Source organism: Castor canadensis, chromosome 9 (assembly GCF_047511655.1).
Source record: "Castor canadensis chromosome 9, mCasCan1.hap1v2, whole genome shotgun sequence".
Classification (NCBI taxonomy): Eukaryota; Metazoa; Chordata; class Mammalia; order Rodentia; family Castoridae; genus Castor; species Castor canadensis.
The window spans coordinates 94775726-94800240 of NC_133394.1; the positions used below are offsets into that span (position 1 = coordinate 94775726).

The 24515-nt window shown below is 38.0% G+C and overlaps 1 long non-coding RNA gene across 14 annotated transcripts in view; it reads left to right on the forward strand.

Moving 5' to 3' along the window:
- Positions 1 to 5634: 5634 nt before the first annotated feature.
- LOC141410952 (uncharacterized) overlaps positions 5635 to 24515 on the forward strand; it is a 96893-nt gene continuing 78012 nt past the window's right edge. For 4 of the 14 annotated variants that reach the window (XR_012435779.1, XR_012435770.1, XR_012435778.1 and 1 more), the window contains exon 1: positions 23577 to 23712. This is a non-coding gene — a long non-coding RNA (uncharacterized lncRNA). Of the gene's footprint in view, positions 6606 to 23401; positions 23496 to 23557; positions 23713 to 24515 lie in introns of those variants that run through there. The other 10 variants (XR_012435768.1, XR_012435767.1, XR_012435771.1 and 7 more) reach the window with 10 other exon arrangements.

The window sequence follows — 24515 nt, forward strand, 5'->3', positions numbered from 1 at the left end:
CAGGAAGAAAGATTCAGCCCCGCCTCTGGGGAACCGGGTTGTGGAACACATGGTGCCAATTCCACATGGCCTGGGTCCACCTCCCGTGGACTCTGGAATGTTTGCTTTCTGCCCCACACCCAAGGGAGAGTGAGTGGCCTGTACTGGAGTGATCCCTGCGGGGGACCTAGCTCGCCCAGTGGTTCTAGGGCGCGGAGCATGGTGTGACCCCTCAATCCTGTTAGAATCAAGTCGGGGCTGGGGCGCATTTCTTCCAGAGTAGGGATTGGAAGACTAATGGAGGAATGACAGCCTCTCTTGTCTCTCTCCTCCTTCTCTTGGAGTTTTGGAGTTTTCATTCATTTCTAGAGTAAGCACACTCCTTAAAAATAAATACATTTGTGATCTCGGGTTACAAGTGAGAAAGTTTTTCTTTCTCCTGGTATTTTCTGATCTCAAATAAATCACATTTGCATTGTTTGTACCCAGCGGGCCGTGAGTAGAGTGAAAAGAAAGGTTAAGTCAGTGTTTACTTTAGAACATAGTGTTGTAGCCTCCCATTTGTCCTCTCTTAAATTCTGGAACTTCCCAAACTTTCGTAGTTTATGGAGCATCACTATTCTGTTGTACAGGAGCTGTGTTTTGATTTAGGAAAATCCAGTAGGTGCTGTGAGGGATCAGTGTTGGCCTCAGGAGGGCCACCTTTTCTAGAACTGTTCCAGGACATGAAAGACCTTAGACAACAGAAAGCCAGTAGCTAGTGTGTGATTCCACCTCTTTAATCCTCTATGTACAAGCAGCTTTGTCTTTGTAAAATATGTAATACTGCTCACTGGCACACTTCATTCCCATGCCATCTGAATTTATCTATATTGTAGGATTTATTCCTTTCTTTTTTCCCCCTTTATTGTTGTGCTGGCATTGTGGCATTTACAAAGGTTCTTACAATGTATCAAATATGTCATATCATATATCAAATATATCATATTTGATATATTTGATACATCCACCTCTCCCCTTTATCCCCCTACCCCCAATTCATGGAATAGCTAAAAGGGTATCATTATTGTATTTGCATGGATGTGTACACATTTTTTGTACCACATTCACCTTCCTACCCCCTTTCCTCACCACCTCCCCCTACATTAGTGCCAATCCTCCTCCCCCCACAGGACCTGTTCAGCTCTCCTGTTCTCTGATTTTGCAGAAGAGAAAAAGAGAAAAGAATAAAAGAAAAACATGACAGTTTGTTTGTTTGAGATAAAGGTAGGTACACAGGGACTTTCTTTGTGATATTTCCATGTATATATGTGTTATATTCCAAATTGGTTTATCTCCTCTTAATTATCTACATTTTACTTTAGTCCCTTTCTTATGGTGGTTTCAACCAGTTTAAGATTTCTATATTCAATACACAATTATCAATAGAGTATTTTCAAGTCTGTCTAGCTGATGCCTTCACTTTGGGTAGTCAGGAATTAAATTTTCACTGTCAGTTTCAATGCTCCTTTTTGTTGTTGTTGTTTTTGCATTCAAATGTAGGTTCTGGGTAGATTACATTAATTCTCCAGGCTGGATGTGGATCTACCTCTGGTGTGGATGCTGGAAGAAAAAGCTGTTTGCCTCAGGAATAGAGTGTTCACTAATGCAAAGGTGGAGCCATATCTGGATAAGGTGGTCGGGGCTACCATTACCAACTGCATGACAGTTGGTCATTTGTATAAATGACCTCTCTCTGCTCATGTTTTTCATCTGAAGAGAGCTCATAGTTGTGCCTACCTCACAGAGTGGTTGTAAGTATTAAATGTGTAACCGTTGAAAAACTTCAGTACTTATTAAGTGCTATGTAAATATTTATTAAATAAAGAAAATAGAAATGATACTTTTTTTTTTCAGTGGCACTGGTATTGAACTCAGGGTTCTGAGCTTGCCAACCATTCTACCATTTGAGCCACACCCAAATCTTTTTTAGCCTTTAGTTTATCTCCATCTAACTGGCCCGGGAGGGCCTCTGAGGTGAACCTCCTGCCTCTACCTCTTGAATAGCTGGGATTACAAACTGCATCACTACACAAGGCACATGTGGTACTTTACAACATTCTTGTTAATGGACTGAATGTGTCCTCCGTATGTAAAGCCTTACTCCTTAGTGTGTTGGTATTAGGAGGTAAAGCCTTTGAGAGGTAATTAATTATATTGAGATGATGCTATGATGGTGGGGTACTCATGGTGGGATTAGTGCCCCTATAAGAAAAGACCAAAGAGCTCTTGTATGCCCCCCTTTTTGTGTCTTTCCTTAAGGGAACAGTAGGAAGATGGTCATCTTCAAATCAGGAAGAGTCCTTACTAGACACCAAGTCTGCCTGCACCTTGATCTGGGACTTCTTAACTTCCAGAACTGTGAAATAAATATTTGTTGTTTAAGTCACCCAGTCTATGTTATTTTGTTATAGCATGCTGGAACTTAAAACAGAAACAGACAATGATGCACCTTTCTGTAAACAGACACAAATGCCATGTTTCCAGAGAAACATCTTCTAATTTATCTTTTAAACCTTCAACTTCAGATATTTATAAAGGAGAGAACATCTGTATGGTTAATTGAACTTGGATTGGTTTTAATCCATTGTTTGTTCAAAATTGTAGTTTTAATCACTTCTCATATGAAATGGGAAAAAGAATAATTTCTCTCCACCATTCATTGGAAAATATTGAAGAAATAATTGTCTCTCTGTGTTGACATTAACAGATAGGTAGCTACTCAAACTTCTCATCTATTTCTTACACCTAAAGAACAATAGACAATATTACCTGAAAAGATTCCCAACTCAAGTACAGATGTGGGCAAATACTCAGGAAGAACAGAGTTAAAGTTTATTTATAATAATACTCCAAAGACATGTTAAGAATCAGTTTATTGTCTTTAGAATTATCTTTGTGTCATCTAAGGGCATGTTAATCAAATCATTTGTTTTCCAAAAGGAAATGATATATCACTTTCTATGATTTAATTCACATAATCCCATACTGTGCTTCAGAAGTTTTTAAGAGCACCTTCCATCCCATTTCCTAATAGCTTATAGCTCATTGTATAATGGCTCTGCTCTAGAGAGAAAAAAAGAAGATGTTGAACTTGTTACTAGATTTCAAAACTTTCCATCATTCTGTCTAAGGGCACTCAGTTGAGTGTCAGGGTTAGCCTCCCCTCCGAACCTCTAATTTCTCCAGCCTCTAATTTGTCCCTATCTTACCCATTCTTCCACCTTCTTAAAACAGAGGCCTTGTTTTCTGTTGGAAATAATCTCTAGCATTATCAGTTCATGTGACTGAAGTGAGATGAGCCCACTTCTGAGCTTCAGAGGGTAAATCTGTGACCTAAAGCAATGTGGAGCACTCCTTCCTGTCTCTGCCCTTAACCCAAGCCAATATGGGTTCAGAGTAGAGCAAATGACAAGCTGGGTTAAATCAAAGACAATGTCAGTTGTGCCAGAATAAAGGGAAATGAGAGGTTCTTGTTACTTTCTGGGAGAGTTGAACTAATACAATGAAAACCTGGAGTCTTCACATTGTTTGGTGAAAGCCTCCCTAAGAAGCTAGCACAGAAGAATGTACCCTGTACATACCCCAGTAGAATTATTGAGGATAATCTTGGAACACCTGAAAGTTAAGCTTTCCTTTACATAATCAATTGACTTTCATCTTCATATAGCAATAGATGCCTCTGTTAAGCTAATTTGAGTTGTTTTTCTATTGCTTCTGGTGAAAGACATGACTGACTACTTTCAGTTATCACGTTACTATTGATATCTTTCCAACACAGTGATTTCTTTACCATTTAAATCTCTCTTTTCTTCTTTTATTCAACTGTTCATTATTAAGTTACTATTTATGAGCTCAGAATCAAGTTAGGTCCTAGGAATACAAAAAAAGTATAAAATGAATTTCACTACCACCAAACTATCTACAAGTAAGAAACATAGCTATAAAAGCAAAAAGTTATAAAGCCATCTGATGAGTTCCATGGTAAAATACAGAAGAGAGATACCTAACCTCGACTCTCAAGGGAGTAGGAAAACTCTCAGAGAAGAATGACAGAGAAGCATCTGTGGGGAAGGGGCCTCTTGAGTCTTAAAGGATGGGTATAATTTTCCCAGGTGAATGGGGATGTTGAAGGGCAAGGACAAAATTCCAGAAGGAGATGATCAAATGGGCAAAGACACGGAGGCTAAAACAAGCATTGCACATACTTGGAGCTTAAGGCAGTTCATGTATCTGGAACTTAGTCTTTGAGACATGGATTGGGAGAAATGGAGGCAGTAGAGGGAGGCAGAACCAGAAGAGATGGTAGGATGGTGGTTGCCAGGGAGTGGGAAAAGTAGAGAATTATTACTTAATAGATAGTTTCATTTTTACAAGTTGAAAGTTCTGGAAGTGGATGGTGGTAACAGTTACACAGTATGCATGAACTTAAATATCATTAAAATGTACACTTAAGATGATAACACTTGTGATATTAGTATTTTGCCACAATAAAAATAAAATAAAGTAAAAGTTAAGGGAATAAATCATGCATGAATTTGTACTTCCATGGTTGAGATTAAGTAATTGGTTTTGTCGATTGCTTATATCTAGAAAATGGGGTTAGAGTAGTATTTTCACAATATAAAATGTAAGAAAAAATGAATATCAACAGAGATGATGAGGATGAAGGGAGGTGAGTTAAAGGGACCATCACAGGAAAAGTGTAGGAAGACAGGTTGTTTACTAAGGGTCAGTACTTGAGAGGTGTGGCTAGGATTTTGTATAACTGTGAAAGTCTTTGGACTTCCCAGGATTCTACTTGTTGGAAACTGATCTAATGTGTCATTTGAAGGTTCTGAAGTACAGAAGTTAAATAGCCATGAGATCCTGTTAAGACTGATGAGTTGTAAATATGGTTGAAAGAAGGAGGAAGACTAAGTAATGTATGATATATTCCACATTAAATATGTATATGTAATTAATATTTAGTGAAAACATTTTGTGGGATTGAGTTTGGAGGGTGTGGATGGCCAGATGAAGGAATCCTTGCCAGGTCCCTGAAAGTTCTGACTTATTCTTCTAACTGAAAAGGATTAGAAACTCTGCTGTTGGTGATGGTGTAGTGATTGAGTATGATATCTATAAACTGCTTTATGAGAGATAAAAACCATTATTAGCATTACTCCTTTAAATAATTATAGTTATGTTTCTTATTTAAGCAATAAAAAAGTCCTTGTCATTAACTATATTGCTTTCCTCCAGGTGAGTGACATTTATAAACATTTTTTAGCTTCTACTATGAGTTAGCATTTTCCTAGTGTTAGATAAACTAGGGGCAGAACATTTTCTCCTCTAGAAGAGCAGATTAAAAAGTTAAACAAATAATTACAACAGATTTTAGAGCAAATCTGAGGGGGGTTGGGATATGGTCAAGCCAGCATGTTGGTAATAAGTCTTGTTTGTCTTAACTGTTTCTGCTTGGTGACTCCTTTGCTTCCAAGTTTCGCTGCCACACATTCAAAACTGAGCAATGGTATAATCAATCACTATTGCATCTGACCTGGTGAAGTAATAAATAATTGACCTGGTTCTCTATTGTGTTTATTTCTTTTTCTTTTCCACTGAAGAAAGAGGTAAGACAGTTTCTCATTTACCTGCTATTTTTCATAGTTCAGGGAATTGCAAACAGTTTTTCAGTGTTTGTTATTTAGTTTAGTGTGAAATGCATTTATATACATTGGGCTAAATTTTTGTTTACTGTCTGTAGCATCCCAGCTTTGAGTTGTGGTCCTGATGAAGAAAAATTCTTGCTTGCCTGTGATTTCTTAGTAGGTTGACCATTAGTTCAGGAATTGTGCTCTGGAGGCGAAGTACCAAGGGAAAGAATGATAAGGAATATTGCTTATTAAATTCCAATTCTTGATCGATGTACCACCTGCACTTTTTACAATGTCATTCAAATCTTCAAATCATGTCAAGAATCATTAGGAGCTTAATACCAATATTATTACTTTATGCAGAAGGAAACGGGAGTCTTACAAGTGGAGTTAAATCCATATCCAAGACTCTCTGACTCAGGAATCCATTGGCTTAAAGCCAGTCTTTCTAGAAGAAGAAAAGGCTAGGTCAAGGAAGCTTAATTAAGTATATGGAGTGGATTTTAGAGTGTTTTGGAGTTGAGACTTTCTACATAACAAGGCATTGTTTTTTAAAAAAAATTATCCAGTTTATACTGGGAGCACACAGAAATATATAGATGAAAACTAGTCACCCCCAGGGTCCCAACAGCCTACAGACCCTCTACTGTGACTTCAAATGTTTCCTTTCAAGCTCATGCTAAAGTTCAATTGCTCATGCTAAAATTTAACAGTGTTGAGAGGTGAGGTCTTTAAGAGGTGATTAGATCATGGAAACCCCCACCATCATGAATGGATCAATGCTGTTTCCTTGGAAGTGGATTATTGACTATAGCAGGTGTGGGTTCCCGATGAAAGGATGAGTTGGGCCAGTTTTTTCAGACTGGCTCATCATCACATTATGGTACATCAGGAAGTCCTTCATCAGATGCTAGCACCATACTCTTGAACTTCCCAGCATCTGGAAATGTAAGTGGTAAATTTCCTTTCTTTTCTTTTCTTGTAAAATACTCAGTCTGTGGCATTCTACTATAGTGACGGAAAATAGGCTAAGACACTTGCCTCCTGACTGTGCCATTGCAACACACCATGCTTTACCCCATGAAGTTCTCAGAGACTCCCAACACTAGGTCATGGTGTTGAAGGCACATGGTGGAAAAGGCACATAAAGGCTCTAGCTGCTCTAAGTATCTTACTTCTTACTGGCCCTCAAGGTATCTTGAAAGGCATGATTAAGAACATAGCGTCTGATACAGACAGACAAACCTTGGCTCTGTCATCAAAAGACTAAAGCAATACTTCGTAATTCATGACCCAATCAATTTTGTGGGGTTTAACCAGTCTTTAAAATATAACGGAACAAAATACATAAGATAGATATATCACAATGGGTCACATATTGCTAGCTTTGATATTATTTTTTGATATTTTTGTGTCTTACACAAATGAGCAACTCTCTAAAGCTAAATAATTACTGCAGAAGATGTTGGAAAAGCTTCTGGGAGCAACAATGTCCCTTTAATGGTTTTGTTACATTAATCAAGGCTCTGACAATACACCAACTTTCTAATTTGTAGACTTTACTGAGAATTTCATCAGGAACAAAAAAGCTGAAGCACATTTCTTTTAAATTTCATCACTCCCTGAAGGTTTGCACAGTGGACAACTACAGTAAACTGGTGTGCAACCTGGGCTTTTCCCGGCAGGCATGCCTGCCTCTGATGCTGTTGCTGATAAGGACAGCAACTTGACATCATTCTCAGCAGCGTTAAAAGATTAACCCAGGCACTAGCATTGGTAGACTTAGCAAAATTTGTGCTGATCTTTTTCTCAGTTGGCTCGTACCTACTAATTATTGTGTCCAACTAAGAATGTTGCTTGTGGGAGACACAAAAGGAAAATAAAGAAAAAAAGTAAAATCATCATGCCTTACCACTGCACGCCACTTCCTTGTGTGTTAATTTTTTCCAAAAAAAATCAGTTGAAATACTTGCATTTCAATTTCAACATTCTTTACTTATTTTTGCCACAATGTTTGTGATAAATGTCTTATTTGACCCATCAGACTATCTATGATAGCACAACATAACAATAATAATATGATAATTATAAGTATTAATAATCATAGCATTTAATAAAGTACTTTTTCAAATTTAAAATATGGCTGAGAATGTGCAAGCATGCATGTGTGTAAATAGTATTTCCTTATAGTAATCCAAGAGCTAGATAATTAACTTATATTGATTTCACAGATTAGGAAGTCAAGGCACATGCATATTAAGATGTCTGAATCTTACATGGTGGACCGAAGAGAAATTTTGAATGTGTGTATGCAGGTGACTAATGTTGGATTTGTATTTTAACAAAATAATTCTTATGGCATTGATGGCAAAATATAGGGGAGAAAGCTCAAAAATGGGTAAACCTCTTTGAGAAGGGATTATCCGTTCTGTAATGTATCTCTGCCCCACCCCTTGCATGTGTACAGAATAAGAAGTTCTCTCATAATGCATTGATCATTCAGACTCAATGTGATCCTTTCTTCAGATTTGTTCTTCTCTTGACCAATACCAAATCCTGATTCTTCTTTTCAAAACTAAGCTCTCCTGTTGGTAGTTCTGTGAAGCAATTAGTTACATGTCATTTGTCTGTATTTGTAGCAATATGGAACGAAAATCAAAAAGTTGGGAGCCAGGTAATTTGCTCTTACATGTTGTGTGGGCATGAGGAGTTCCCTACAGATTCTGAGAGTGCTCCTTTCTCAACTGTAAAACAGGAATATTATTACCTACCTTGAAATGGAGTTTTTGATAAGATGTTTCAATGCTTAAGATCTCACTCAGGGCGACGTGCATTTTGTCTTTCAGGTATAATTTCATGGCCAATAAATAAAATGTTACTTTAACTATAATCAGTGCTTGATGACATTGTACAATATGGCATTATTAGAGAAAACCAAATAATTATTGTCTCTCAAATAGTGGTTCCTCAAAGAATTCTTAAAAACTTCTATAAAAGGAGAAAGCCATTTTTTTTGTGGTTTAAGAACCTAATGCATTATACTCATTTGTTCTAAAACAGTTAACTTGGTCTGGTTTTAAGAAAGTCTTTTTCATTTGATAGTTAAATCCTTTAGCTTATGGAAGTGCTCTAAGACACTAGAATTTCAACAACAGGAAATGCAGTTCTCAATTTGCACTTGTAACAGGCATCAAACTGCTCATGAATTACTAGACTAACAACTACTGTCATTTCCTTTCCCGAGGCAGGAGAAAGCAGAACGTAAAGTCTGTTAGTCATGTGTTTTGGGATATGATTCTGAGGGTCTGAGATTTACACTGAATTTACAGGAACCAATGCCATTGGGTTGAGTAGAAAGGATACTAGAATGAGGCTGTAGAATCATATCATCATGACAAGTGCTGTCCTGTGCTGTTGGCTTCCACGTCTTTCTCATATGCACTGACTCAGAAAATGCTTGTCAGGTTTATGACTCGACAAACTGAAATATTTGCCAAATGATGTTTTGGTGCGCAATTCAGGCTGCACATACAATATTGAATGTAATCATTTGCAGACCTGGATGTGCCTTTTCAATCCACTAAAAGGAACAGAGATGAAGCAAGAGAAGAAATGGCCTGACCTTGGCTTTAAAAAGTGACAAAATGCCAACATACACAAACCATTCTCTTCCTTATATTGAAAGTCAGGCCCATGTCAAATTTATGCAAATACCACATGGAAAATAATTCTCTAAAGTTATTTAGCTCAAGATGTTTCTTGGTTTTCTTTTGGCCTGGAGTATGAATGATATCAGCTTATTTTAGAGTCTAGCTTCCAATATCCCTTCAAGGTAGAGTCAAGGAACATTCATTTCACAGAGGGGCCAAGGCTGGGAGTAAGCCACGCCCAAGGGCAGGGTCAGTACAGGTGGCCATTTCATGGTTTACTCCATCTCAGAGTGGCCAGAGTTCCCTGAAGGAATAGTATGGTATGTAAACCTAGGAACAGAGATGGCTGCCACTTGACAGGTGACCACTTTATCCAAGCTCCCACTTGAAAAATTCCTCTTGACTAAGAGGATATGAATACCAACTCCATAAAGTAAAATATAGTGATGATGTCTTTATTTAAAAAAAAAAAACAGAAAGAAAAACGAAAACCTTTAGTATTCTGTAATAGAGAATCGTCATCCCAAGGGTCCTGTGGGAGCTCATTCTTGGCCAGTGAGAGCTTCTCAACATCTGCTGTCATTTCTCTGCTCAAGCTGGCTCATAAGGCCCCACAGGAGCTGATTGCTAAATTATGGGAACTTTTTTTGGCCACTTATTAACTCTTGATAGTAAGAATTTGGCCATATAAGGAATGTTCACATCATGGAAATCGGCAAACGTTATAAATCTGGGCTTTTTGTTTTACCTGTTTCTTGAGTACTGGTTGACCAACACACTGCTGAGCCTAATTCTACATGAACATCATCTGTATGAATCTGATCCCCTAGTTCCTTCCTCTGACTGGGATCCCTTAGACATCTTTTTCCTCCTTGGCTAGTTTCTCTCTTTCTCACTGAATTCTTTCCCTTATTTTACCATTCAGTCAACTATTATACAACAAAGATTCTTTTTTTTATTGTTTTATTATTCATATGTGCAGGGGGGTCATTTCTCCCCCCCTGCCCCCACCCCCTCCCTTCCTCTCCCCCCACCCCTCAATACCCAGCAGAAACTATTTTGCCCTTATCTCTAATTTTGTTGACGAGAGAGTATAAGCAATACACACAACAAAGATTCTTAGAAGTTTGTTCTCACTGGACAGATAAGTGAGTAGCTTTCTTGCTTTCTCTCTCTCTCTCAATAAAATATTACAAGATGAAGGATTTCCACCCCTGGGGTCATAACTCTGGGCATCCCATACCACATGTCTTATAGCTGGGGAGGCATTCTACTGTCCTCCAAATACTGTGCATAGGCTCAAAGTGGGAATTCTTAGTGACCAGCTCTCTCAATCAGCCCCAATCCCAGAACACACTGTTTTTCTTTAAGCTGCAAGAAAAGCTTATAGTTCCTAACAGTAACGTGTATATTTGCAGGTGGCTTAACCATTCCTCAGAGAATGGGGAAAGAGGGTATACTTTAGAGTTGGTTGGAAGGAAACAGCATTGCTCCAGCCATCTGTTCACAATTCCAGTGAAACACATATCCCAGCATCTGGATAACTGAGGCTATTTGTGGATGTAATTGTGGGGTTTGAAATAACTAGGCAGTATGTATATTATGCTATGCACTGTTCTAGGAGTTGAGATTATAGACAAATTCTCTACTTCCTTGTGGAGAGTGGATTATGAGAAGCCTCTAAGAACTGGACATGAGCAAGGCAAGATGCAGCTCAGCTGCTTTTCCTAAGATGTTTATCTGTAAGCTGAGATTGGCACAGCCCTGGCCACAAAGAGAAAAATGCAGAACAGCTGCTTCTCCTAAATTGTTTATGTTCAGCAAAGCAGGAGTGCAGATTTCTCTTGTCACAATGTCATGCCCCTCTCTAAGGACTCCTGCTCCACCCTGTTTATCACTGGATATAAAAGACTTACTGGAGGAGGACACGAGTCTTTTGCTTTTGGCTTTTGCTTTGGGGTTTTTGCTTGAGGCTTTTGGCTTTTGACTTTTTGATGTGGGAGGATTTGGAAGGGAAAATGAATTGCTGAAGGGAAAGTGCTGGAGGGAGATTGCTGAAGGGGGAAAATGAATTGCTGAAGGGGAATTGCTAAAGGGGACTTGCTAGCAAGTCTGAGGGCCAAAACTTTAAAAAAACTAAAGAGAGAATATGGGACAGTGCAAGTCTGCATGGAGAAGTTTATACATAGGCTTTAGAAAAGCTAAGCTAAAGAAAAGCTAAAGAGAACATGGGACAGTGCAAGTCTAAGGACCTGGACTTTAAGAGTTATGCATATGCAGTTTTTAAGCACAGCTGTTGTTCTTTGCAAGTCTGAGCACCGAGAGACTTTAAGACAGCTAAAGAGAGCATGGGCAAAATAGTTTCTGCCTGGTAGCAAGGGGGTAACGGGGGAGAAGGAGGGGGCGGGGGGAAGGGGGGAGAAATGACCCAAACATTGTATGCACATATGAATAAAATAAATAAAAAAAAAGAGAGAGAGCATGAGACAGTGCAAGTCTGGGGGCAAAGACTTTAAGAGAGATTATGCTAAAGAAAAGCTAAAAGAAAACATGGGACAGAGCAAGTCTAAGGAGAGAAGTTTTAAAGACTAGGAAAGCAAGGTTTAAAAGACGACTTTAGAAGAAAGGTTTCAAAGAATAGTAAAGAGTAAGGCCTTAAAAAATAAAGATAGAGATAAGAGCAGAGTAAATGAAGAGAATAATAGAGAAAAGAAACAATGAGGGTTGTGCATCTCCACCTGAGCACCCAACACACCTGATCCCTCTTTCTGTCTGTCTGTCTATCCTGTGTCCTTTTTGCATCTCCTGTCACTGCCCAGTTAGCCCTAGTTAGGTTCAGTAATAACAAGGGAGTAAGGAAAAAGCTCACTCCACTTTCTGAAGCTGTCTTTTGAGAACCAAGACTATTTGTGCCAGCAGTTTGTTTTTGGAAAATTCTTACAGAGAAATAAAACTAATTCAATGGAGACCTTCACTATATGCTTTCAGAAATTCTTACATAGTGTGTCCAGACCATCAATTTTCTCATCTGACTGACACCTCAGTTGGTTGTCAGGATTCCTGTCACAGCACTCACTTATCTTCCCACCAATCCTAAACTATTGTGTCAGTGACTTTGCCCAATTCCAGTAAGTTCCTTCTTGACAGGGTGATCTTAAACCTTTTAAGCCTAGTTCCTTCATTTCTTCCCAAACATCAAGACTCTTTCAGAACCTTGTCAAGTAAATCTAATACACTTAGCTTTTCCCATCTGCACACTCATGTTTACTGCCTCACTCTTTACAGTTGCCAAGCTATGGAAACAGCCAAGATGCTGCACAACCTACAAATGGATCAAGAAAATGTGGTATTTATACACAATAGACTTTTACTCAGCCACAAAGAAGAATGAAATTTTGTCATTCACAAGTAAATGTATGGAACTAGAGAACATCATCTTAAGTGAAGTTAGCCAGGCTCAGAAGGCCAAAAATTGCATGTTCTCCCTCATATGTGGATTATAGTTCTAAAACGAATGCAATAATATTATTGGACAAGGGTCACACACTAAGGGGAGAACATGCCTGAGAGAAATAGGGAAAGGAAAGGAAACCTAAACCTTGAATGTGGTTGATGTGCTCACTGTAGTGGAGCCAATATAGTAATTTTAAACTGGCAGAGGCCACTATGGGAAGGGAACTAAGGAGTAGTGAAGAGGTCTGGCAGAGATGAACCAATACGGGTTGCAATACACATGTGCATGGAAGCAACACTAGGAATCTCTCTGTGTAGCTATTTTTATCTCAAACTAGCAAAAACGCTGTGTCTTTCTTATTGTCTCCTATGTTTTCTCTTCAACAAAATTGGCCAGAACAGGTTCTGCCCAGAAGCAAGCAGGGGATGGGGACGATGAGGGGGGAGGTGGCACAAACAATGTATATACATGTAAGTAATTGTAAAAACAATAAAATAAAAAAAACTAGCAGTTTCTGTGTATATATGATGATTTATGTATAGATTCATGCATATTTTTATGTATGTACATGAAAACGTGTAAATGAGTTTAATAAATCACTTATAATTTAAAAAAAAACTTAGCTTTTCCTTATCACATTCTACTAGAGAATAGAATATAAGAACAAGAAAGATACTGCTTATAATATCCTATTTGGGTATATTTAAGACCTTTACTTCTATACCACGAAGGGAGATGTTTACCCGGGAAATATCTGGCTGTATGCTGTTCTACAGACTTGGTTCTGTGGTTTGGATATAGACTGAATGAATCCTCCCAAGGATTTATGTGTTGGAAGCTTGAGCCCCATTGTGGTAGTGCTGGGAGGCTATAGGATCTTTTAGAGATGGGGCCCAGTGGAAGATCTTTAGGTCATTATGGGTATGCCCTCAGAAAGAGTTAACAGGCTCCCTCTGACCTGCTGTCTCACCATGTGCTCTCCTTCTGTCTTTCACACACTCCCACCCTTATGCCGCCCTTCATGAGGTGATGTAGCCAGGGGTTGTTGCCAGAGGTGGTACCATGCTGTTTGAACTTTCAGCCTCCAAAACTGTGAGATTAAAAGTAGTCTTTTCTTATAAAGTACCCACCATTAGATATTTCATTTTAGCAACAAAAACAGACTAATACACTAAGTAAACACATATTTTATTTTCTGTGATGTTCTGATTTTTTTTTCTACACTCTTGTGCATGCCTAGGACTGGATGTCCCTTGTGGTTTATCTCCTTTGGGACTTGATGCTTCACAGAATTCTAGATAAGCAAGATGCCTTAAGCAATCCCTTGAGTGAGTAACCAGAACTTGAAGACCTGTTTTGAGAAATAAGGAGCAGGGCACAAAAGCAGAAATGATTTCCTAATTTCCTCTTTTCACTTTAAATTTTGCCTTAAGCTCTTCTGTTGAAATAGTCTATGCTAAAGTAATAATTCATGGACCTAGCATACTATCCCTTTCCCCCCCAAAAAAAATGCTTATTGTGGCTATACATCCTAGAAGCTGTGCAAGAGGCTACATGGGAAGGAGTGGAGAATGAATACCTGCTGGACTTACAGTCTGGAGAGTGGGTCCACTGGCTCTGTTTTGTTAGTGGCTATCTGTGTGACCTCATGTGAGCCGATTACTATCTCCATTACCAGTAATAGGTGATTATGAAAGTTCCAAATTGTTTTGTAAATGTGAGAAATTATCAATATTTTCTTCAGACTGCAGAATCATGATGAAGAACAATTGCTAGGCAAAACTGCCAAAAGAGTGAGAATTAAAATATATGTTGAGTACCTGTTCTGGGCCAGGCAGTCTCCTGACTTCTCTGATGTGCACATTCGTTTGACTCTCACAGTCCCACAAGGGAGGTTTAGTAGCCCTTTATAGATGAGATAACTTGAACTCTGATATGTTATCCTAAACCATGGGCAACTGGGATCCTGCATCAGAACATTACGATTTACTCCTGGGCTCTTTCAGTTGACCAGTCAGTTGTCCTTGGCACTAAATGGTGTTATCACATTAAGTGCTTATTGAAATGCAATTTCTTTGAAACAAGTAATTGAAGGCAATTTTGGGGGGTGGGATAGGAGTGGTTTGGAGAAGACATTTTCAAAGTGTTCTTCAAATTTCACCTTTTTACAAAACTACATTTTGGTGACCCCAATTATTTTCATGTATGAGAGATTACAATAGAAACCACATTAACAGATTTGAAATTGAGTTTTGAATGGCACTTTAAATAGATTTAAGTCTAGCAAGAATTATGATTTTATATGAAAAATATAATTGAATTTCTTTGGCACATTGCAATCCTTAATTTAGTATATATATTTTGTGCTAGACACTAGGCTAAGTAGAAATGTATACTAATTAGCCCTTATCCCTCTTTTCTGAATTTCTTCTATGGTTCTGGAGTTGTGAATAAGGACATGGACACAGAGAGATCAGCAAGTTTACACAGATCCAGGCACAACAACTTTCATAGACCCTGCCCTTGAATACTGTGAAAGGCCATGCTGCCCTCTGACTCCATGTGAAGGGACAAATGTCACTCTACTGAAGATAGATCTGATTGTAATGGAGCAATGTATACATGAAACATATTGAAATCTTAAACCGGCTGAAACCACCATAAGAAAGGGACTAAGGGAGAATGAAGAAAATTAGAGGAGATAAACCAAGTGGGGTTATAATACATAGATACATGGAAATATCACAAGGAAATTCCTCGTGTAGCTAACTATATCTCAAACAAGCAAAAATGTCATGTTTTCCTTTTTATCTTCTTTCTTTGTTCTTCTACAAAATCAGAGAACAGGAAGGCAGAATAGGTCATACAGGGGATGAGGTGTTGGTATCAGTCAGAGGAGAAGGTAATAGGGAAAGAGGTTAGAGGGTGAATATGGTGCAAAAAATGTATACACATGGAACAGGATGGAAGTCAGGAATCCACCAGCTGCTAATGGAGAGTATTTTCCTTTTATTTCAGAGAGCAGAGTTTTCCAAAGTTTCTTTGCTCCTCCAACAGCATTACTTTTCAGCCTTTGTTAATCTGTGGTTTTAAAAAATGGTCTGGTAGGGCATAGTGGTTTATGGCTGTAATCTCAGCTACTAGGGAAGTAGAGATGAGAAGATAGCAGTTCAAAGCCAGACCAGCAAAAAGTTAGTAAGATACCATCTCAAAGAACAAACCATATGTGGTAGTTCACATCTGTAATCCCAGCTATACAAGAGGCAGAAGTAGGAGGATTGCAGTCAGAGTCCTGCCCTAAGCAAAAGTGAGAAACTATTTGAAAAATTAAAGCAAAAAGGGCTGGGGGGCAGAGAGCACAAGGTACTGAGTTCAAACTCCAGCATTGCTTTAATGATGTAAATTGAAATTAGTAAGTCAAATTACATTTCCTCAATGAAAACATTAGCTATCATTAACAGCTGGACGTATGAAGCATGCAACTTCACATACCGATTTGCTTCTGTCATGGCACCACAGGACTGTGCTCTACAAACACAGGCATTCTAATAGATTCTATGTGACATGATCAAATTCCAACCAAATGTAATTACTCCAATCAAATAGGGGAAATGAAACATTTGTAGCTAAAAGACCCAGCATTACTGAGTCTATTTCTAGAAGAAAAGGGATTTATTTTGTCTAGGATTGGTGTAAACTTAACCGTCTGCTCATAACTTTTCAGACAGATGCTTGGAAGAATTTTCCTGGACTAGCTTCTAGCTCCATGTATTTCAACCTTGTCTCTCCCATACCTGTGTCATTTTTGTGTGTCTACCTTGGGACATACTCTTTTTTAAAATTTCATTTAAAGATAAATTTTATTCAGATCCAACCTAAAGAAAAGTATTTAGTAAAATAACATGCACTAAATATAGCAAGAGTGAACATGCTATATAAATTTTTACTGGAATTTAGTGAATGATGGGCTAAGTGATTTCTACTGCTTCTAATATTCTGGGTCATGGAGTAATATTTAACATTTTACCCTCAGGACCCATTCTGACTTCTACATCAGAAAGTGCAGTAAACAAATCTGAAATTCCTAGAAGGTAGTCACACTCCTGGATGGCTAGTAAAAACAACCACTCATGTGATGTGACCCAGTACGATACATGTCACTAAACTAAACCTCAATTTGACTATCCTCAACTCAACTTCCCCTTAGCCAGAACTCAAAGAAATGCTTATAGCTACCACAACATCCTCTAACACAAGGAGAAGTATAAAGAGGGAAGTGGGAGTTGAGAGAGAAAGAGGGCAAAAAAAGCAGTCCTAAACAATTTGATTAAAAACATATGACTTCAGCGAATTTTATAAAAGCATATGAACACATTTCTAGGGCCCCTCCCAAGTCTTTGACAAGCTGCACTTGCAAGAGGTTATTTAGCTCTATGGTACATTCACATGACTATGATGGGGTTCTGATCTACCCGATGGCACATTGCATTAAAATGTTCACACTTATGTTAGTAACCGTGGAACCAGTAACTAATAACAGTGACAGACCTAAGAAGATTATGTTTCATGGCCAAAATGGTGAATCAGACTTACACAACCCCAATGATTTTATGTAAAGCTTTCATTAGTTAAGTCTAAAGTGATTTTTCTTTCCTTGTCACTAAAGTGGTATTTTGAATTAGTCACATTTTCTGTCTGTCTTTCTGAATATTCACCAAAACCAGTCAAATTACTGCTCCACTAAAATTTTCATGTTAAGTTTTATCTCATGAAGTTTGTAAGTAAATCTCATCTGAGTCCCTCTTTTGCAGCTCCTTAAAGCAAAATTCTTGTGGGAAACATTCTGACTTGTGTTCAGGATGACAATGTTTTATTACTCTTTTTTTTTCCTGGGGGCATCTGTGTTGGAAATGCTTAGGAAAAGGGATTTTAAAGGGAGATTCTGAAGTCCTTGGGAAAGTCCACAAGTGGACAGAGCTTCATAGCTGTGACAATTAATGACATTGTTCAGGAATTAGTGAGTCATCAGTCAGGCATGCTGAGGTTAGAACAAAGCCAACAGAAGGAAGTTGGTCTCTGACACAAGGACCCTTGGCTGGAGAGCCAGAAGGATTGTGTAAAACTAACTCTATTCAGCAGATTGTTCTAGAGTGTTCCCTATGTGTGAGGTGCTTGGGATTCATATTCAGCTCCTGTGGTTAAAGGGCAAAAACTTAACAAGTCACTCAAGAGTAGATACAGTAGGCTACCAGTGGGTTCCCAGACTGGGGAGAGCAGACCTTGATATCTTAATGAACTTTCAGGAAGCGTCCATGCAGTGATCCTTAATGTTAAAGGTTGCATGGGTTGTAGCATGCCAAGAAGGGAAAGCATATTTCACACAGAGGGCATAGTACAAGTGAAGACTCAGAGACCTAAGAATTTGAAAAAATAGGCCCTGTGCCAGTGGCTCACGCCTGTAATCCATGCTACTTGGGAGGCAGAGATTAGGAAGATTGACAGTCAAGACTAGCCAGGGAAAAAAGCAAGACCTGATTTCAAAAACACCCAATACAGAAAAGGGCTGGCAGACAGGCACAAATGGTAGAGTACCTGAGCAGCAAGCATGAGGCCCTGAATTCAAACCCTAATACTGCAAAAATAAATAAATTAAATAAAAATTTAAAAACAGAATTTGAAAGACTAAAGTTGAGAGTGGGAGAAGAGTCAGATCAGAGAGGAGTCTGGTAAGGTCAGACAGGACCAACTAGAGAAAAATTTTTCTGAGGGTCAAGAGAATAAACTACGCCCTGAAGAGAATGGGGTATAGGTAGACATAGAAGGATCAAGCCAGAGGAAGACAGGGTTAGGTTTGCATTTTAAAATTTTCACATGTCAGATGTGAAGAGAGAACTTGAGGTTAGAACAGTTAGGAGATTTCTTATGGCAATGGGGCACAGGAAGTATGCTTGGTTTAACACAGTATGGCTAGGAAGAGAGAAGGACTTCACTAAAAAGTTTTTTAAAAAAAAGATTAGGTAAAGTTACATGTTGAGATACTTCTAAGATGAAAGGAGAAGTAGAAATACTGACCTACTAACTGATATTCAGAAGTGAAATAAACAAGATATAAAAGTGTATGTATGGTACTGTCCTAATTTTGTAGCATACACACAATGCACAAGAGTAAAGGGAGATGCTTTCAAACCTTAAGCCATAATCTCTGGATGGCAAAATGACAACTTTTGCCTTCTTATTTATACTTTTCTACAAATAGAATTATGCTTGTAATGGGGAACTACAGGAAATGTTAAGAAGAGAAGAAGGATGGAAGGAAGGGAAGAAGGAAAAGGTGGGATGAGGGAAGAAGAGAGATTTGAGAGTTGTTAATGAGATACACTTAAAGGAATACAGGAAGTAAGAATAGTTTCACAAAGATGGAGTCATAATTCCTACAGAAGCCCTTCCTAAAGGCTATGGCAGCAGCTGTATTATACAATAGATGTGTGTTTTGAGGGAGAGGGAGGGATAGATAAAAAGTGGGAACTGAGGTAGAAAAAGTAGATTTGTGTCCTCCTGACTGTCACTTTGTTTAGTTTCTAATGTGATCTGAAGGGGAATGTGCACAGTAGGAGAGCAGTAGTCTCTGAGTCTGAGATCAGGCCCATGACAGTCTACCCAACTCTGCCTGGTCCTTGTCCAGCCTTCTTCTCTTCTTCCTGGACTCAGAGCAGTTGATGCCCTTGTTTTTTGTATATGTTGAAAATTTGAATGTGTGGAACAGAACATTGTAGTAAATATCCAACTTCCTTGGTAGCTTCTTGCTCTTTCTGTGTCCTCAGAGAATGAACCATAATACTCATGATTATAATAATAATAATAATAATAATAATAATAATAGGGGTGATAAAAGGAAAGATACCATATATCTGCCATAAAACCTAGCTGTAAGGTTGACAGCTTCACTGAGTGAACGTTCAAGTATTTGAAGTCAACTTTTCCCAATAAGAGCCAGTAAATGACCTGCAAATCCATGCAGTGACTTCCTTCCCTTTGCTAGAAGCGCCTCAGCAACAGCCCCAGGGATTATGAAGGAAAGAACACATGAGGACAAGTGCTCCTTCCTCTCTAAGAATGCTCCCTCTCCTCCTCTCCATGGCATTTTTTTTGCCTTAAAAATTTTATACTAAACCCTTGTTCTCAGTTTCTAAATCAATTCCCCAAGACAGGTGAGAAGTCCTATCCATTGGTAGTTATGACACTTTACTTGTTGCATTTTACTTACCTGGCCATATCCTCACTAGACTGCAAGATCTACAAAGGAAGAATTATTTTACCCACTGTTGGACTTATAACCTACCATGGTGTTTGCACATAACATGCAGAGAAAGTATTTACTGATTACTAACACTGATTTTAGTAAATAACATTACTAAACCAATGAAAAATTATAAGTTCAGGAAAAATTAGAAATTCAAAACATTAGGAACTAGGTATTAATAGAATGAACATTTGCTTTGCTTTTCCAGTAAGCACACCAATAGAGATTTCAACTTTCTCCTTCCTATAATCCCCCCACCACGTCTTCTGCAGCAGCTCTTCATTAATGCATTGAACTCTGGGAAACTATGAAAAGTCCTAGGTCAAAATAAAATATTCACTAATTGTAACTACCTCAAGGGAGCTTCAACAGTGCTAATTATACCCAGAAACTGAAACTATCACTACAAAGACGATGAACAACAGTGGGAATTAAGCAAAGGAGATTCACTTGGTGATTTGGACTGAACTGTACACCTCCAGCATTCATATGTTTAAGCCTAAATCTCCAGCAAACCTCAGAATGTGACTGTCTTTGGAGATGAGGCTTTAAAGAGATAATTAAGGCTAAATAAGGTCACATCCATTGGCCTTAATCCAAAATGTCCTTAGAAAAAGATGAAGATACCAGAAATGCATGCACACAGAGAAAAGGCTATGTTGAGGACAAGTCAGAAGGTAACGATCTTTAAGTCAAAGCAATTCCTCAGAAGAAACTATACCTCTACACATCTTTCTCTTGGTCTCCAGAACTGTGAAAGAACAAATTCCTATTGTTTAAGCCACTAAGTCTGTGGTATTTTGTTATGGCAGCTCCAACAAACTAATATTCAGCAATTCTTTTTTCTTCCCTCTAGGGCATAAACTGATATTTTAATGTTCTATTTCTTGTGAGGAGGGAATCCTTTTAACTATTCTTTGTGCTTATAGAACTACAGAAAGATGCTGAAACAATGCATTGAGAGGAGAACATCACCCTAGTATATCACTGTGCAAACCAAGTACAGTCATAGAAAAATATCAGACAAACTCGGATAGAAGAACTGCTCCAGAATAAAGGAGACTAAAGAGAATTGACAACTAAATCTAATGTGTGATCCTGAATTGGATCCTAGGACAGTTCTATCTATCTGTCTATCTATCTATCTATCTATCTATCTATCTATCTATCTATTATCATCCATCATCTATCATATATCCTTCCTTCCTTCCTTCCTTCTTTCCTTCCTTCCATTCATCCATGTAAGGGATATTTGTTGGGATAATTGTCATAATTTTAATTAAGTCTAAACATTAAACAATACTATTACATCCCTGTTTATTGTATATGGTTTTATAAGAGATTTTTTTGTTCTTAGATAATGCTGGGAAATCTGGGTTTACATACTCTGGAGTTCTTTATACTCATATCAGTTTAAAATTGTTCAAAAACATAAATGTCTTAGAATTAGAGATATAATTAAAAACAATCACATTGCCAGGTGTGTATATTTAACACAATAATCACTGTACTAAGTCAAGTTAAAATTTAAGCATCCTGAGTATTAGTTAAGAGACCAGAGTGCTGTTTTCTGCCAGGGTGTGTTCAGGTGCATGGTACAAAGTACATATTGGATTTTGTGTAATTTCCAGTAACACAGTGTGAGGATGAGCCCCCCCACACACACATTTAGTGTTGCAATAATATGAAAAGCCTCAGGAACACTCCAGCCAGCACAAGTACTTAGAAACAGCTAAGCAGATTAGGATCTAGAGGCTGTAGGAAATGGTCCAGGGTAAACATGACTTCCTGGCTGGCTCTTGCTCCATTGCTCTTTTGGCAGTTTTACTCTGTCTATGGCACAGGGAGAAAGTAGGCACATATTTCTGACCAATAGAGTTTTACTTTGTCTGTGAGTCAAGAAATCAGGGCTATCCCAAATGTTTTGAGATTTGCTTATTAAAACAAAAATATCCTTTATATGCATTTACTTAGTGTAGCAAGAATGCAAAAAGACTTCTGTGGGCTCCAGACCCTTTAACCTTTGTGGGAACATTTCATCATAATATTAATATTAAAATTATTTTTATAACACTACAAAAATTGCAGCATATTTTTCCGTTTGAGGCAAAATTTTGGAGATTTTTGTGGGCCCTACATCCATTTATGATTAACATTATATTCCACTATGGGGCTACAGTTGGTAATTGTAGCCTATTACTATTGAATCAGATACCCTGTATGTTTGTACTCAGTGTTCTACTGATAAAGACCCAAACAATAATCATTTCCTATCTGTTCTGAAGATCCCTGATGAATCCTAGAATATCCTGAGATCTTTACAAACAGTGTTTTAGTATACAGTTTCTCTGCCTTCATTTTTATTAGCATTAAAGATTTTTTAAAATGTGGACCTCTCTGAGAAGTCCACAGTGATTCTGTTGATTCTTCCTGATGATTTTTCTTTTGATGACATTATAGTTTACTTTCTACAAATGCTTGCATATCACTACAGAGGTTACTGTAAAACCAAAAAGAAGAAAAATTGTCACATGGAAATTCAGTATTAATTTAAAAACTGTAATTTTTTTGAGATGGGTTCTTGGTATTATGTCCAGGCTGTCCTCCAACCCATGATCCCTGTGCAACAGCCTTCAGAGTAGCTAGGATTACAGGCAAGCACCACCATGTTTAGCTAAAATGTTAATTTTTATAAAGAAAGAAATTCAGAATAGTCAGTGGTAAAGGCAAGGGCCTAAAATTAAGTCTTCTGCTTGTAGATGCCTGTTTCTTAAATTTAAGATATTTCCTATGTCTCCCAAATCATCATGTTTGAATTTAAAGGCTAACAGCTATGCTCTTTGATGAAATCCATGTCAATTTCCTTTCTGTTCTCAATTCTTCCATTGTGCCAAATATTAGTACAGTATTGTGTCCAGTGCCAAGGCACAAAAACATATTCTTCCATACCTTTCCATGCCAAATTGATGGAAGAGCTAAGAATGACTGAGAGTGGATCTCACTGTGACAAACCAAGAAATCATGAAAATAGTTTCAAGAGTGCTTCTGCAAATGTGGAACTTTTAGGTGCTGGGTGCAGTGGTGACCAGAGCAGCAAAAAAATGTCTTGCCTACAAAACCTAACATGAGAGTAACATCTATTTACTTTTAGCTACTGTGTCTCTCCTTTGCTGCTGAATTCCAGAGCAATGGTTTCATTTATTTGCTATAAGCAGATTCTGAAACACACTCTGTAGAGCTGAGTAATGTGATATTATGCAGAGTCAATGCAGTCAGAGAAGCAAGAGAGTTTCTGAAGTGATAATTAAGTTCGAATTGGAATTATTGTGAGTCAAACAGCAACAAGTCCATGTTGGCTAACTCTAATAGCCTAACTCCAGGTATCCTGGGAACTCTGCTCACTGTGATAACCTGGATCAATGGCCTTTGAGAGTGTAAGTGGGTGCTCAGGGCTCCAAGTTGTGAAGAAATCTTTCTGAGCTCATTTCAGTTTACTGCTGCATCAAAGGACCATGATTTCAATCTGAAACCAGATAAATAATTAATCTCGGCAACCTTTCTCTTTTTAGTGTAAAGCACATTCACTAAGAGACCTCTGCGTGGGCCTGCAGCAAAAGTGGGTGCAGAAGATGGTCAGATAGTTTTGAGGAGGTGAGTTGATTTTCTTCATTTAAAGTCCCTTATTTGTCATGGAACTAAGGAAGATTAAGAAAAGTCAGTTCAAGAGCTTTACCTGGTGGAATCTCACGTTTTTGTTTTTTTTTAATAGAAAAAATAGCATAACAATTTTCATTTCATTTCATTTTTTTTTTTTGTGGTACTGGGGATTGAATTTAGGCCTTATATTTGCTATGCAAGCACACAATTTTGCTTTTTCTAATTATAATTTTTTATTAGGATATATTCATTATACGGGGAGATTCATAGGGACAATTTTGATTAGGCTTATATTGCACATTGGTTAGGTCACCCCCCACCATCTCTCCCCTGAACCCCCTACCTGCCCTGCTTACGGCAATTGCAAAAAGTTTCTCTGTTCTATTTCATATAAGTATATGAAGTCCATCCACCAAATAATCTCACCTTAATCTCTTTCATCCACCTTGCCCCCCTCCCACTAGTGCCCCCCACCACGTACCTATTTTATAGTCCTATCTTTCATTATTAATTCCCAAATCAATGTTCAAAGGGGTTTCTGCATGTATCCCTGCTATGGGTATATTTTACTTTGGTCCATTCAACCCCTTCCATTACTCTCCCTTTCTCCTTTACCTCCCATCCCCCATTTTTCAACAGCTTCCAATAAAATGTAGAGCAAAAAAGGTAAACCTCAGAGTATTAATTTCTCTAGAAAAGTGTAAACTAAACTAAATTTTTTAAAACTTTTTTTCAATTCAGTGTTTTTGTTTTTAGTATTTTAGGGATGAGAATAAATTAATAGTTAAAAATTAATG